The sequence below is a fragment of the Coenobita brevimanus genome, chromosome 78, assembly GCF_032717465.1.
Source record: "Coenobita brevimanus isolate Jiangsu-jjx chromosome 78, ASM3271746v2, whole genome shotgun sequence".
Taxonomy (NCBI): Eukaryota; Metazoa; Arthropoda; class Malacostraca; order Decapoda; family Coenobitidae; genus Coenobita; species Coenobita brevimanus.
This window is the reverse complement of record NC_137031.1, coordinates 37,305,251-37,319,720: the sequence shown is the minus strand read 5'-3', so window position 1 is coordinate 37,319,720 and position 14,470 is coordinate 37,305,251.

Here is a 14,470-nt window from a genome sequence, read left to right as displayed (position 1 = left end):
CCATTTGAACCTTGATATATAACATGGCCATCCACCATGTCTCTGCTGCTGCTCGAGAGGGGAAGGGGGAGGGGACAGTGGAGAGGAGAAAATGAGTAGGGGGAGACGAAGCTGGGGAGTGGAGGGCAGAGAGGGGGAAGAAAGAACTGGAGAGAAGGGGAGTTAATGAAAGGGGAGGGAGAGTTGGTGAGAGGGGAGGGAGAGTTGGTGAGAGGGGAGGGAGGCTGGAATGAGGGGAGGGGAAGAAAAAGGGTTATGGAATGGATGAAGGGGTGTGAAAGAAGTGGAGGGAGGGGAGTGGAGGGAGGGGAGGAGAGGGGAGGGGAGGAGAGGGGAGGGGAGGAGAGGGGAGGGGAGAAGAAAGGAGGAGGGGAGAAAAGTTATGGAAAAGGAAAATCAAGTGAGGGAGGGAAAGCAGAAACTCTGAGAAACGGGGAAAGGGGACTGGATGGAGAAAGGGAAGAGAAAGACATGAGAAGGAGGGAGAGGACAGAGGAGAAGAAAGAGGAGGGAGAAGTAAGGGGGAAAACTGGGGAGAGGGAGAATGTGAGGAAGTGTATTGGGAGGTACAGAGGAGGTAAGGGAGGAAAGGAAAAATTAGGAGATGTGGAGGAAGGAGAGGAAATACTGAAAGGGAGTAGGAAGTGGGGAGAGGGTATTCAAGCATGAGGACGAGGGGAGGGAGGGAGTAAATGATAAAGTGGGGGGACAATGTGGGATATGCGGAGAGAATGGGCAGGTGTGTGGAGTTGGAAGTGGGGGCGATATATGAATGGGAGAGGATATGCAATGGCGAGCGATGGGTTATGTGGAGGGGGTGAAGAGGAGAGACAGAACAGGGCACAGGAAGGGAAAGATAGAGGGAAAAAGGTCGAGAGAGGAGGAGACAAAACGGGATGGGTGAGGGAAGGGGAAAGAAAACAAGAAAACAGAAATGAGAAGAGAAATAAACATGAAATGAGGAGAAAGGAAATTAGAAGACGTGCTGGGAAAAAAGAGAAGACAGAAAAAGAGAGAAGGAAAGAGGGGAAGGACGGGGCAGGTAAGTAGGACGTGTGGTGGGAGAGGGAAGTGGGGAAGTAATAAGGGGAAATGGATGGAGAGAAGGAAAAATGGTGGAGGATAGGAAGAAAGATGAAGGGAAGAGGAAGTGTGGAGAGGAAAGAAGAAAGATGAGGAGGATGGACAAACGACTGAGAGGAAATAACAAAGGTTGGGTGGAAGAGGGGATGGTGAGGAAAGGTGAGGAGGAAGAAAGAAGGAAAGTGAGGAACGGGGAGAGGGGCGAGGAAAGGGGAGGGGACGGGGAAAGGGGAGGGGACGGGGAAAGGGGAGGGGACGAGGATAGGTAGGCTAAAGGAGAGGGGCTGGGAAGAAGGTAGGAGAAGGGAGGCAAACAAAAAAAAACTTCGAGAAAAAAATATCACGATGTGTAATAAGACAAAAAATATATTACAAAACCCATACAGGAGAAAATGCCCAGCACCATATTAAACTAAGTAGGATACATTTATGCCGAGCTAATCGGAGTCAGGAAGTCCAGTTAGGCAGAATGGAGATTAGGGTAGGTTTAGAGGCTAGATTAGGTTAGATAAGGTGAGTTAATGAAAAAAAAAAGACTCAGGTACCGTAGCTAACAGAGGTTAAGAAAAGCATGACTGATGATCACATTAGAAAAAGAGATTAGACGGATTAGACTGGGCGTTAGAAAGAGAGAGAGAGAGAGAGAGAGAGAGAGAGAGACTCGATTTGGGCACGGCAGGGCAGGGTGGAGCGGAGCAGGGACTGGCAGAGCAGGGTAGGGCAGGCTGAGAGATCAGACCAGATCAGGTAAGTTGGGTTTATAAAGAGAAGCCAATAAAAGCTTTGGTAAGATTAGCGTTGGTTGGAGTGGACAGTGTGGGGACAGGGGGAGGGTTGCCGCCAAATTACGGGTAGACCACTTTAATTTTTAATACGTCCAGCCGCTGTCGGATCAATATTGGCACTTTCACCCTCCGCCATAATACCGCTTCGTCGATACTACCTCACCTCACACCCATACTGCTCCAAAGGTACTGTTACGCTGTCTCTATGTTCACCAATACTGCCCTTAGTCTATACTCTCGCCAACAGTCCCAAGCCTATGTGTATTACACTTTCACCCTCCGCCATACTACCGCTGCGTAGATACTACCTCACCTCATACTGCTGTCAGGTGCTGCTATACTCTTGCTGGTCAAGGATACTACCCTAAACCTGTATTACTCACACATTCATCCTCTGCTATAATACTGGTGCGTCGACAGTGCTCCAAGGGTACTGCTACAATGTCTTACTGTTCAAGGATACGCCCTAAACCCATTTTACTCAAATTTTTTACCCTTCGTAATAATACTGCTCCATCGATACTCTCCCACCACAAACCTATCCATATTGCTTCCATGGGCACTGCCACTGTTCATGGATACTTCCCTAAAACTATATTACTCACATTTTCACCTTTCGTCATAATACTCTTACGTCCTTACTCACAAACATACTGCTCCTAATATATTGCTAAACTGTCTTACTGTTCACCGATACTGTCCTCAGTCTATACTCCTCACTAATACTGGCCCAAGCCTATATATACTGCTCACACTATCACTGTTGCAATACTGCTACGTCGATACTGCTCCACCTCTTCCTCATACTGCTGCTAGGGTACTGGTACAATGTTCTACTGTTCCAAATCTATATAGCTCACCGACACTACCCCCAAAGTTACACTGCTCACACTAATACCCCGTGGCATAGCACTGCTAAGTCGATATTGTCCCAGATCCCACCCACACAGCTCCAAGGGTACCCATACTGCTGCACTTTTTCAACGTTCACACTTACGTTTTCTTGACAGCCGATTCTATGCCACTCTATACTGCTCGTCACTGTCACCCTCCAATATAACCTAGCACTTCTACGTCGATACTGGATACTACTACACTGTCTTGCTGTTTAAAAATAATGCTCAAAATCGTGCGTAGCTCTACTTCCGCTTGTTCACTTGTCCACGAATCAGTTCTTATCCTTCCACGTGATATCAAACAAAACCCTTTCCATGTCCTCACTCAGCATTCCTACTCAGGATTAACCTTTTACCACGATGGCAATTTTTGTATTTTTTTTTTTCCCCTGCGACTGGGTACTTTTACTCAGATGTGGAGCCCCTTAGTAGAGATGCTAACGAGCACTAAATCTAACACCCCCTGTTCTAACAGTCTATTCTACGGTTAATAAAATTGTAAAATAGCAAGAATTAAATACAAAATAAATAGGTCATCGGACTGAAGAGCTTAAGCCTAATTGAGACCTACCCTGTCACTCACACACTTTCAAGATGACTCGATCACTCTCACTAACTTAGGTAAACTTTCAAGTTTCTCACACTCATTCACAAATTCTCTATCACTTACTTTCTCATTGACTTCGCTTGTTTTTTAACCTGTCACATCCACTTTCAAACTCTCACTGTCAATGACAATTTTTCGCTGATTTAAGTTCACTTCCAAACTTTTCACCCTTAAAATCTTCCCCTTTCACTGTTATTTCTTCACTGACTTACGTTCGCTTTTAAATCTCACACACTTTCACACTCTCACTATCAATAATTTTCACACCCACCCACACACTCACGTTCTCACATCACCTTCAATCACTACCGTACCATCTCTCCCGGAAGCTCTAAAAATAACATACATCAGCAGCTTTAAGATTCACTCACCATCCAAATTTAAGTTTCTGAAAATATCCCACTTGCCGCGCCGTGAATAACTTTATCGGCATTGTGTTTTCTTCAGCGTTTCCAGCTATTTTTGACTATCCCTATGGAGACGTGAAGATGCAGAACGTCTTTGAACACCCGAATATAGTTCGCTGTTGAGTTTCACAAATATATCATCCTTTTTCTACGTTGGTTTTCCTCTAACAGGATCTAAATTAGTCGGTACCGGTGAAGACTATGAATAAATAAGTAAATAAAACAGAAATTCACCTTGTCCTCTAGGTCGGCTTCTCTCTTATAGGAGGCTAATTTAATCAGTACCTGTAAAGACTGTGAAAAAAAAAAAAGTTTAATCGTCAGCATACTGTATAAAAGACTAATCAGGCGGTAATTTTGTAATCCCTTAATTGTGAATATGGAGACCCCTCGTACCCAGTATGCGGGGACGGTACTGCTCACGTTTCCAGGAACGTGTCAAGGAGTTTCTCCACTAGTGTTATTTATATAGGTATTCAACAGTCATGGACGGATGCACGTGTTATTGCCCAACGAACGGGATTTTGGTCCATATGGCTCCCTCAATAATTCTCTCTCTCTCAGATTATTTGAATCTTAAAATACTACACAAAACGTCCGTGGAACACTGGACTGGGGGGTGGGGTTAAACAGCTGACATGTTATGTGGTTAGGAACTGTGATGATAATGTGTCGGGAAATGTTAAATACTGGGAGCACCGACGACAGTGTAAGGATGTCAAACTGTGTGTGAAGATATGAGAAGCAGCGTGCGAAGAGTGAGAAGTAATGTGAGGGTGAGAGATATAGTATAAGGGTGTGAAAGACTGCATGAGGATTAAAGTGGGTGAACGATAGTGCGACGACGTGAGACTGAAGGTGAAAGACAGAGTGTAAAGATGAACAATAGATTGAAGGTAAGTACGACAGTATAAGGGCGTAGGGCAGTGTGAGGACGTGAGAGAGAGTGTGAGGAGCAAGTGGAAGATGCTGAGTTAGATGAAGGTATGGAAGTGTGAGAATGTGGGATAAATGTATGAATTTGAGGGACAGTGTGAGTACAAGTGGTAAACATTCTGGGTTAGTTAGGTGGTGCCAGGGAATGTTGAGACAGTCCAAAGTGGGAGAGTGAGTAAGTCCGTGTCAGGAAACGTGATGGCTGCATAGGAAATGAATCACATGCTAACACATGAGTGGAAAGCGTGAAGGTGTGTTAAGACTGTGAGGTTGTGTGAGGGCTTGTCAGGTATACAGCGCGAGGATGCATATGGAAGCGTGAGAAATTGTGTGTGTGTGTGTGTGTGTGTGTGTGTGTGTGTGTGTGTGTGTGTGTGTGTGTGTGTGTGTGTGTGTGTGTGTGTGTGTGTGTGTGTGTGTGTGTGTGTGTGTGTGTGTGTGTGTGTGTGTGTGTGTGTGTGTGTGTGTGTGTGTGTGTGTGTGTGTGTGTGTGTGTGTGTGTGTGTGTGTGTGTGTGTGTGTGTGTGTGTGTGTGTGTGTGTGTGTGTGTGTGTGTGTGTGTGTGTGTGTGTGTGTGTGTGTGTGTGTGTGTGTGTGTGTGTGTGTGTGTGTGTGTGTGTGTGTGTGTGTGTGTGTGTGTGTGTGTGTGTGTGTGTGTGTGTGTGTGTGTGTGTGTGTGTGTGTGTGTGTGTGTGTGTGTGTGTGTGTGTGTGTGTGTGTGTGTGTGTGTGTGTGTGTGTGTGTGTGTGTGTGTGTGTGTGTGTGTGTGTGTGTGTGTGTGTGTGTGTGTGTGTGTGTGTGTGTGTGTGTGTGTGTGTGTGTGTGTGTGTGTGTGTGTGTGTGTGTGTGTGTGTGTGTGTGTGTGTGTGTGTGTGTGTGTGTGTGTGTGTGTGTGTGTGTGTGTGTGTGTGTGTGTGTGTGTGTGTGTGTGTGTGTGTGTGTGTGTGTGTGTGTGTGTGTGTGTGTGTGTGTGTGTGTGTGTGTGTGTGTGTGTGTGTGTGTGTGTGTGTGTGTGTGTGTGTGTGTGTGTGTGTGTGTGTGTGTTTTGAGTAGTGTGATCATACATTATATCTGGCTCTCTGACACCGACAACCAGACCACCTCACATAAAACCACAGCTACAACCAATACCCTACCAACATCGTATCAACACCATTCACATCGACCACACCATGTCAGATAGTCTCTCTCTCTCTCTCTCTCTGTCCTTACACAACACACACCACCACCACCAACACCATAATAAACCACATCATTCACACCTACACCACTCCACTTCGAACCGGAAAAATCACGAACACTTGCGAATCTCTTTCTCTCTCTCCCGTTATTTGTTACAGAGTGTTTCTTTCTCCCTTCCCTGTCTCTTCTTTATTCTGATATCCTGTCCTCATCTCTTCCCTAATTTTCCTTCATGTTGTAAATCTTTTTTCTGTTCCCTAGTTCCTCTTCACCGACATTTTTTCTTCGTCCCACATATCCTTTTTACTTTGTCATCCTGTCTTCGACTCTTTCTTTCTTCCTCCTCATCTCTTGCTCTCGTCTCCATGAAATTATCCTATCTGTCACTTCATCTCTTACACTACTTCTCACTCCCTAGTCATTCTATTGACCATCTATATCATCTTCATCTCTTATCTGCAATACAACATAAACTCGATTATTTCCCCTCTCAACTTTCTCTTACTGTCTTCTCTACTCAATGTTTTTATTTATGAACTCACAATTCTTCTCATTTCCCTGTGATTTCCAGTTTTCCGTTTTACTGGATATCACAGAGAGAGAGAGAGAGAGAGAGAGAGAGAGAGAGGTGTACTAAGAGTATACGATGTCCCCCCCCCCCATTTCACTTCCCTGCTCCCAGCTGACACACCCATCTCTCATATACCTCTCCACTCCACTGGCTTCTACTAAACCACATATGAATGACGGGAGACGACTACCTGGGTGAGGAAAACAAAACCCAAAGAAGGTCGGCTGACAGCTTACACCCTCAGATCGCAGGTCATTTTTATTTTATTCTTATTATCTCCTGACGAGTTGATTAGGCTGAAGATTAAACTTTTCGAACTGTTGGGGATAGATATAGCCTTCACTACCCTCCTGCTCAGGTTACCAGGCGGCCCCTTTGAGTTGAATCAAATTATTCTGTACCTGAAATACAAACTACAATATGACAGTACTGAAGGTGGTTCATATCTTCATTCTGATGTACAGTATTAAATAATTCTTGCTACATCCGGACGGATTTATTCACGTTTGGGGGCCTTGTAGCAGTGAATGGGGTAAATGAAAGCTGTATCTAACCCAGTCATATGGAAAAACTCTCCTTAGCCGAATAAAATAGCTTGAAAGTACCACGAATAAACCTCATAAATACGTCACTGATTCCAAGGGGATTAGGTTTATCTTCTGGCAACCTGCAAACAGTTATATCCATCTAGGCGAAGGAAATAGCCCAAGCTGAAAGGGTGAAGGGGATCACAGAGTTACAGTATCACCTCAGTGACTTTCATGATCTTAAACCTGTTTTGCAATCAAATTCATATCTAAGTAAGACCTCATCAGCTAACAGAAGGTAATCAGGTGATCGATGTTTAACAACTTCATGCGGTGACGCAATTTTAAGGTATATTCTTGTCGTTTCCAAACAAGTTTATACTCAGTTGAAGAGACGCGTTTCGAATATCAAGGATCAGAAATAACCTTCATTAACCTATTCACTATCATAGGTTTTTCCTAGCTTGAATAAAATCCCATATTTGTACCTTGAGAAAAATAAATATAGGTCATCGTTGTAAGGAGGTAAAGTGTCAGTCCAAGTACGTGAACTTTATTCTTGTCATCCTGATAATTATATTCAATTTGGGGAAGACATTCTAACTGGAGGGTTTACATACAAAGTTCATTAATCCTTCACTACATGAGATCACCCCTAAGCTGAATTAAACAGTCTGGAGGTCGCAAGAATAATCTATCAAACGTCCTCAATCTCCAGGGGTTAACATTTTATCTACCAATTTATATATCTACCTGTCGTTTGGTCCAAACAAATGCCTGTCTGGCTGTTGCTCTCTTTGCCATGCTGGTCTGTATTGTTAACCATTAATTAGACACTCTGTTTGTTGGCTTACTGATCTATAATACAAACATATTTCCTTACCCAGTAATATATCTATTTCACTTTATAACTATCTATTAATCTGTCTTTCAATCTGTTGGTTTTTCTACTTATAATGCACATACATTTATTTATTTTCTGTTAACCTACCTATATAATTCACTAGATGTAACTTCTGCCTGACGCCCAATCATGGAGTTCAACCTTCTCCAAGTCTCTTCTCATCCCTACTCCTCCATGCAGCTATCCTTCTCTTCGACTCACCGAAAAGACATCACAGCCCTTTTTGTAACACTCTGCCTCAGGATTATTAGGTTTTGTTGCCTGTTTTCCGTTATAGTCCTTTCTACTTTTTCCCTTCATCCCAGACCTCTCTTTCCCCATCATGTTCACGTTCACTCTCGCTCTTCCTCTCAACCTACCACCGACTTCGCTTCCTTTCACTTCATGGGACGCGTTTTCAAGGTCGAGAAATAAACGAGAAAAAAGTCACAATCTTACATGTGGTTAACGTGATAAGCAGAAATAAACTTGCAGGAAAGCGAAAATAAAAGTGAAATAAAATAATAACCTACTGAGGGGTTAATATGCCAGGTGCGATAAAAAATAAAATTGTGTGTGTGTGTGTGTGTGTGTGTGTGTGAGAGAGAGAGAGAGAGAGAGAGAGAGAGAGAGAGAGAGAGAGAGAGAGAGAGAGAGAGGAATCGCAATCACAGGTTTGAACCTGCTACTCGTATATGCAGGAAAAAGTGAAGAAAAATAACATTAAAACAAAAAGTAAAGCCATCTTACTAGGGAGGTTAACGCGCCGTATACAGAAATAAAATAACTCAGCCGTCACCGTATAGAGACTTAACGTGCCACGCAGAAATAAACTGGAGAAATAGCGATAACAAAACATAAGTCAGACTCAGAAAAAAAAACTAGGAAGAAAAAACATACAGGTGTCACCGTACTAGGGAGCTTAATGTCATACGAGGAAATTAACTCCAGTGGTTTCTCTTCACCTGGCAAAGATCAATAACCCTTTCACCTCACTTCACGCTTGGATAATTTGAGTAGTAACCAAGGAGACTCATTCCTACCTCATAACTTAAGGCTCAATGAATTTCACACACCAAGGATTCAGTATTCCTGGGAGTGGTCTAGTTCCATCAGATGAGAACAGACTGGCTATACTAAGAACAGAGTACCAAGAAGCTGATCAAACCCATGGTAAAAGGAAGCATGAGAGAAGGTATTATGTGCGGAACGAAAGACAACCGCCATCCCCTTCTATTTCACACACACACACACACAGGTATGGCCAAAAATAGCTGTAATAGTGAAACAGAAGTGTGGTAATCGAGGAAATGAGTACGATTTACAGCCTTCAAATAACTGCATTACGAGAGAGAGAGAGAGAGAGAGAGAGAGAGAGAGAGAGAGAGAGGAGAGGAGAGGAGAGGAGAGGAGAGGAGAGGAGAGGAGAGGAGAGGAGAGAGAGAGAGAGAGAGCAAAACACTACTAATCTACTAACCTTAAGAATCGCATGACGCTGATTAACTACGGTAGCGATGGATCGAGTGGGGGTAAGATGGTGAGTAGGCACAGAAGGGGTTGCCTGAAGGAAGACGTGGTGGAGGATAGGGGTAGCGTAGGACACGGCGGGGGTCCTAACCACCTCGGCGCCCTCCACCAAAGTCGCTGTGCCCGTCTGTCCGTCCACGATCGCCGTCAGCCCTTCTCCCGTCAGCCCCTCCTGCCCCTCCACCGTCACCGTGAGTCTGTGCGAGGCGTGGGTGTGGTGGCGTAACACGGTCTTGGTGCCATCAGCCGCCTCTAGCACTGTAGCACCGTCTTCCGTGCTGTAGAGTGTGGTGGCGCCCCCTCCCCCTACCACCACCACTTCCCCACCACCACCTTCCAATGTCTCATCTTCTTCGTCCCCCCCACCTCCTAAGCTTGCCGTGTTCTCGTCGTCCTCGTCCTCGTCCTCGTCCATCCAGACGTGGGGGGCGGGGGGGCTGCACTCACCGCCCCCCGCTCTCCCCCCTCCTCCTCCCCTTCCGCCGCTGTTGCACCCTCCCTCGCCGCCCCCCTCACCCATCATCACGCTGCAATAAAACAAGATAACATCATTACTAACTGCAAAGCACTTAAAATGTAACAGAACATGCATATCCGCAAAGAATACAAAAACATACTATAAATGCATATCGGAAAAAAAAAAAAAAAAAAATTGTGAACACATGAGATCATCACTACTAACTGCTCAACTTTTACAAAACAAGAGAACATATGAACATATCTGTATTCCATACGAGAATAAAAATCCAGAAATTTTTTCAAAACACTTTCAAGGAATTAATACACAGAAATATAAAATCTATCAAAAAAAAACAAAAAAATAGAACTTATCGAAACATTAAATTACACTGAACACACACACACACACACACACACACACACACACACACACAAAGGCGACAACTCTACACTTGTTACCATCATGATCATCACCATCAACCAATTACACTAAAACAGGTCCAAACAGTTACCACGGAAAATCACCCGATTCTCAATTTCCAATATACAATACTGAAGTTCAGTTTCAGGGAAGTGAAGCTATGAAACTGAGAAACTAAATGTAAATTCGGAAAATTTCTAATAAACCTGCCACTTCACCAACCGAACCAGGATGTATAAGTATTCATCAGGAACAGTGCATCATTCCTCGGCACCCCCAATTAGCAGAGCCCGTCCTTAGTGATGGGTGAGGGTAATTTGGTAGATGTGCCGTACCAGTAGTGGCTCGTCACGCACTACACATACACACACACACACACACACACACACACACACACACACACACACACACACACACACACACACAATTTAATCACATAATTCCATTAATTCCACTGAACATCTTAACGCCGACATTACTCTTCCACATTCCACTTCAGCACCCACACCTACCCACAATCACACACACGCACACCGGCCCAACAAAGCCACCGCACTTACACACTTGCTCATTCCACACACACACACACACACACACACACACACACACACACACACACACACACACACCGCGCTCCAACGCCCAGTCTCGTCGGTTACGGAATCTCTCCCCAGTATCTCATCCTTACTATTTTTTTTTTAAATCTGAACCTGGTACGTCAATACACTTACATCTCAGAAATATAAACTACGTCGATCAGTCTATCGATCTAAATTATATAAGATGATAAGCAGCAGTACTATGCAAAATTTATCCATCCATCATCCTATCCCATGTTGCTACATGAGGACCGTAGGAGCCCGGGGCCAGGCAAGTTGATCCTGACATTTAAGATACGCAAAATTTATCCTTAATTCACTTATATGACGTGTTTCCTATGTAACTGTTACTGCTTTCAAACGCTTATAGTCACCTTACGAGAAACTTTAAAATGGTGGAGTTGGGTATAGCTTCCACAAACTCTTACTGCAAGATATCTCCCATACGATGAATAAAACTGTCTAGTTGCAGCAAGAACAAAGTTAAAAGGTAATCGTGCTGAATGGATTGTGGCTGGTGTTAAAGAGCCTCATAAACTTTCGACAATAAGGCCCAAGTGCGACACTCCAACACCGTACACGTCATTTCCCTGCATCACCCCGAACTTCCACATCACTATACTATCCCCCTCAATTTTCAAATTTCTCTGCCTTGATAGTGATATAAGATTGTTATATATGTAATTTCGTAGCCTCAACTATTTTCTCTTACCACGATCCATGTCCAAATTATCACACGAAAACCGTTCTTTTCCTATATTTTTGCAGAGAGGAGGAGGAGGAGTCAAAAGCAAAATAATAATGAGGAAACTCTAACACTACCATTTTCTCCTGTCTTCAAATTTCCTAATTTCACAGGGAGGAAGGGGAGCTGTCAGTTTATAATTTTCAACAGGAAAAGCATCATCACTTAGCCACACAAAAACAGTACCACTTGATTCGTACTTATGTGGCGGTGAGAGGGAATGATATAAGGAAGGATGCTGATGACACGAGTGTGTGAGGGTGGTGTGTGAGGGTGGTATGTGAGGAGGTTTATGAGGGTGTATATAAGGATGGTAAGTGCAGAGAGGGTGTGTAAGATGGTGTTAAGTGCGGAATGTGTGTTTATGTTGGGCTGGATGCTGCGGGTGAGTGCGAGTTCGTGATGTGAGCATGTGTTTACCGCAGGTGATGCTCAAGTGACCACACGCGCCGCTACACACACACCTGCACGTCGACGCTCACTTGTGACGGGCGTGCTGTGGGGGTGTCAGGGCGTACTGTGGGCGGGCCAGGGTGTGAGTGGGCAGAGTGGGCGGGCCAGGGTGTGCGGGTGTAGTGGAGAGCAAAGTGCCTCCACACCGCTGCTGCACCACGGCGTCCCGTGTTGCCTGGCAACGTGTAAACAAGACCAGCCGCCGTACAGCCCACAGTCCCTCTCCACTCCACTCACTTCCCACCACTCAGTTCCTCTCCTTGTCTCCATCCTCTCCCTTCACTGCCCACCATCTTCCTCCCAAGTGATCCATCTGCCTTTCCCCAGTCACTGTCAACATGGAAACCCTCAGAAGGAAGGAGACTGTGAATCAGACGTAGGTATAGTGATAGGGGTGGAAAGACAGGCCAGGCCAAATTAGCCGCAAGTGCCACAGGTGGAGGGTGGCGCACCTGTCAGGCGCCACCACACTCCTACTCCACCCACCCAACCACCCACCCCACCTGCCCTCCACCCACCACCCACTGCCACGGCGGACAATATGAATGAATAAAACACGACGCACGATAAAAAAACACAGTACCATACTGACAGCGCTGGCCAAAGTTTCCTGAGAATAAAAACCTCTACTTTAAGGCCTCGTATCCTTCTGCGACTCTCTCTCTCTCTCTCTCTCTCTCTCTCTCTCTCACACACACACACACACACACACACACACACACCTAGATATATATATATATATATATATATATATATATATATATATATATATATTACAATACGAGACAAATAACAGTCAGCCGTAGCAAGTCCCCCCACCCTTATTTTCTCACCCACACCCAAATACCCCCATCACCCTGACTGAGCTTCAACATTACCCTCACCCTCCTTTGCAACTAACTCAACACTGTTCCATCATTACCCCTATTACCACACTGACTCACTCTCTCCTGAACCATCACCCTAACATCAGTCACCTTGATCTTGACCCACTTATTCATACCATATACACCTGAATCTCCCCAACATACCTCAGTGCCCTACCTTATCTTTTATTCGTCCCAACCACCCTTCAGGTCTTCCCACACCCTTCTCCAATCTAATCTCACCCTAATCCATGGTTTCTTCCACACAAAAACTCTGATTAAGCGTCTCCAAGCGCTCACCCTGTCTTACCTGCTTTCACCCTTTACACTGAACCAATTCGCCTATCCTCCAACATACCCTCCCTCACCTTGCCACACCCTTTCACTCTCATCCACACCCTGACTAATTCCAACCTCCCTCCCCACCAAACCCAAGCGTTCATGCCCACCCTTGTTTATCCGTCTGCACTCTCAACTTCACCTTTAACAGCTTTCCATCACAGATTCACTTTACTCTACCTTTACCCCCACCGTTATCACACTTCCATGGCACCTTCACCGTACTTCTCTTCAACCCTTTACATTGCCCTTAACCTTCATCAAGCTTCACCAACACCACCGTGTTCAATGTTAACTCTCACCCTTTCCCATCTTCCAGCTCTCATACCTCCACCCTTTTTAAACTTGCATCACACCTTTATCATAATCCACCCTACCTCGCTCTTTCCATCCCTCTTCACCCTCTTTTCGCCCTGATCAAACTCCACCTCACTCCACCCTCATCTTCACCATTTCCATTCTTCATCACCCTAATCCACCTTCCATCCAACCTTCCTAGTACCAATACCCTGTTCTATCCAGCCTCACCCTTTCCATTCCTCTTCGCCTTCAACTTCACCCTTACCAAACTTCCCTCACACCGTCACCCTGTTTCACCCTCACCTTCACCCAAAACAGTTCCAAAATGTCAATGTGCTTTCGGCTTTTCGTGTTCATTCCCTGTGTTCTTTGTGTTGAGGCCGGTTTCTCTCTCTCTCTCTCTCTCTCTCTCTCTCTCTCTCTCTCTCTCTCTCTGTTACCTTATCAATGTCTCTTTCCTACCTTTCCCTGCCCCTCTCTTGACCCCCCTTCCCCCTCCCTCGTGCACCATGTTCATCCCTCCCGGTACTCTATTTGTTACAGAGGGAATGTGCTGTGCTAAACCTTAACACACAATAGGAATATGTAACTACCCATTTGCACACTCGAGAAAAGAGCGTGCATGGTCTCCCTCCCTCCCTCCCTCTCCCTCTCTCTCATACACACAGACATGCATCTCAAGCAAACAGCAACACACCCAATTTCAAATGCGTACACACAGACTTGCACACACAAGCTAATTTATCAATTCATACACGTAATCACACACATAACAAACATATGCTAACACAAACATACATACTATCACACACACACACACACACACACACACACACACGTACAGACGACAAACTAGCAGAACACTTAATGTAAATCGATACTGC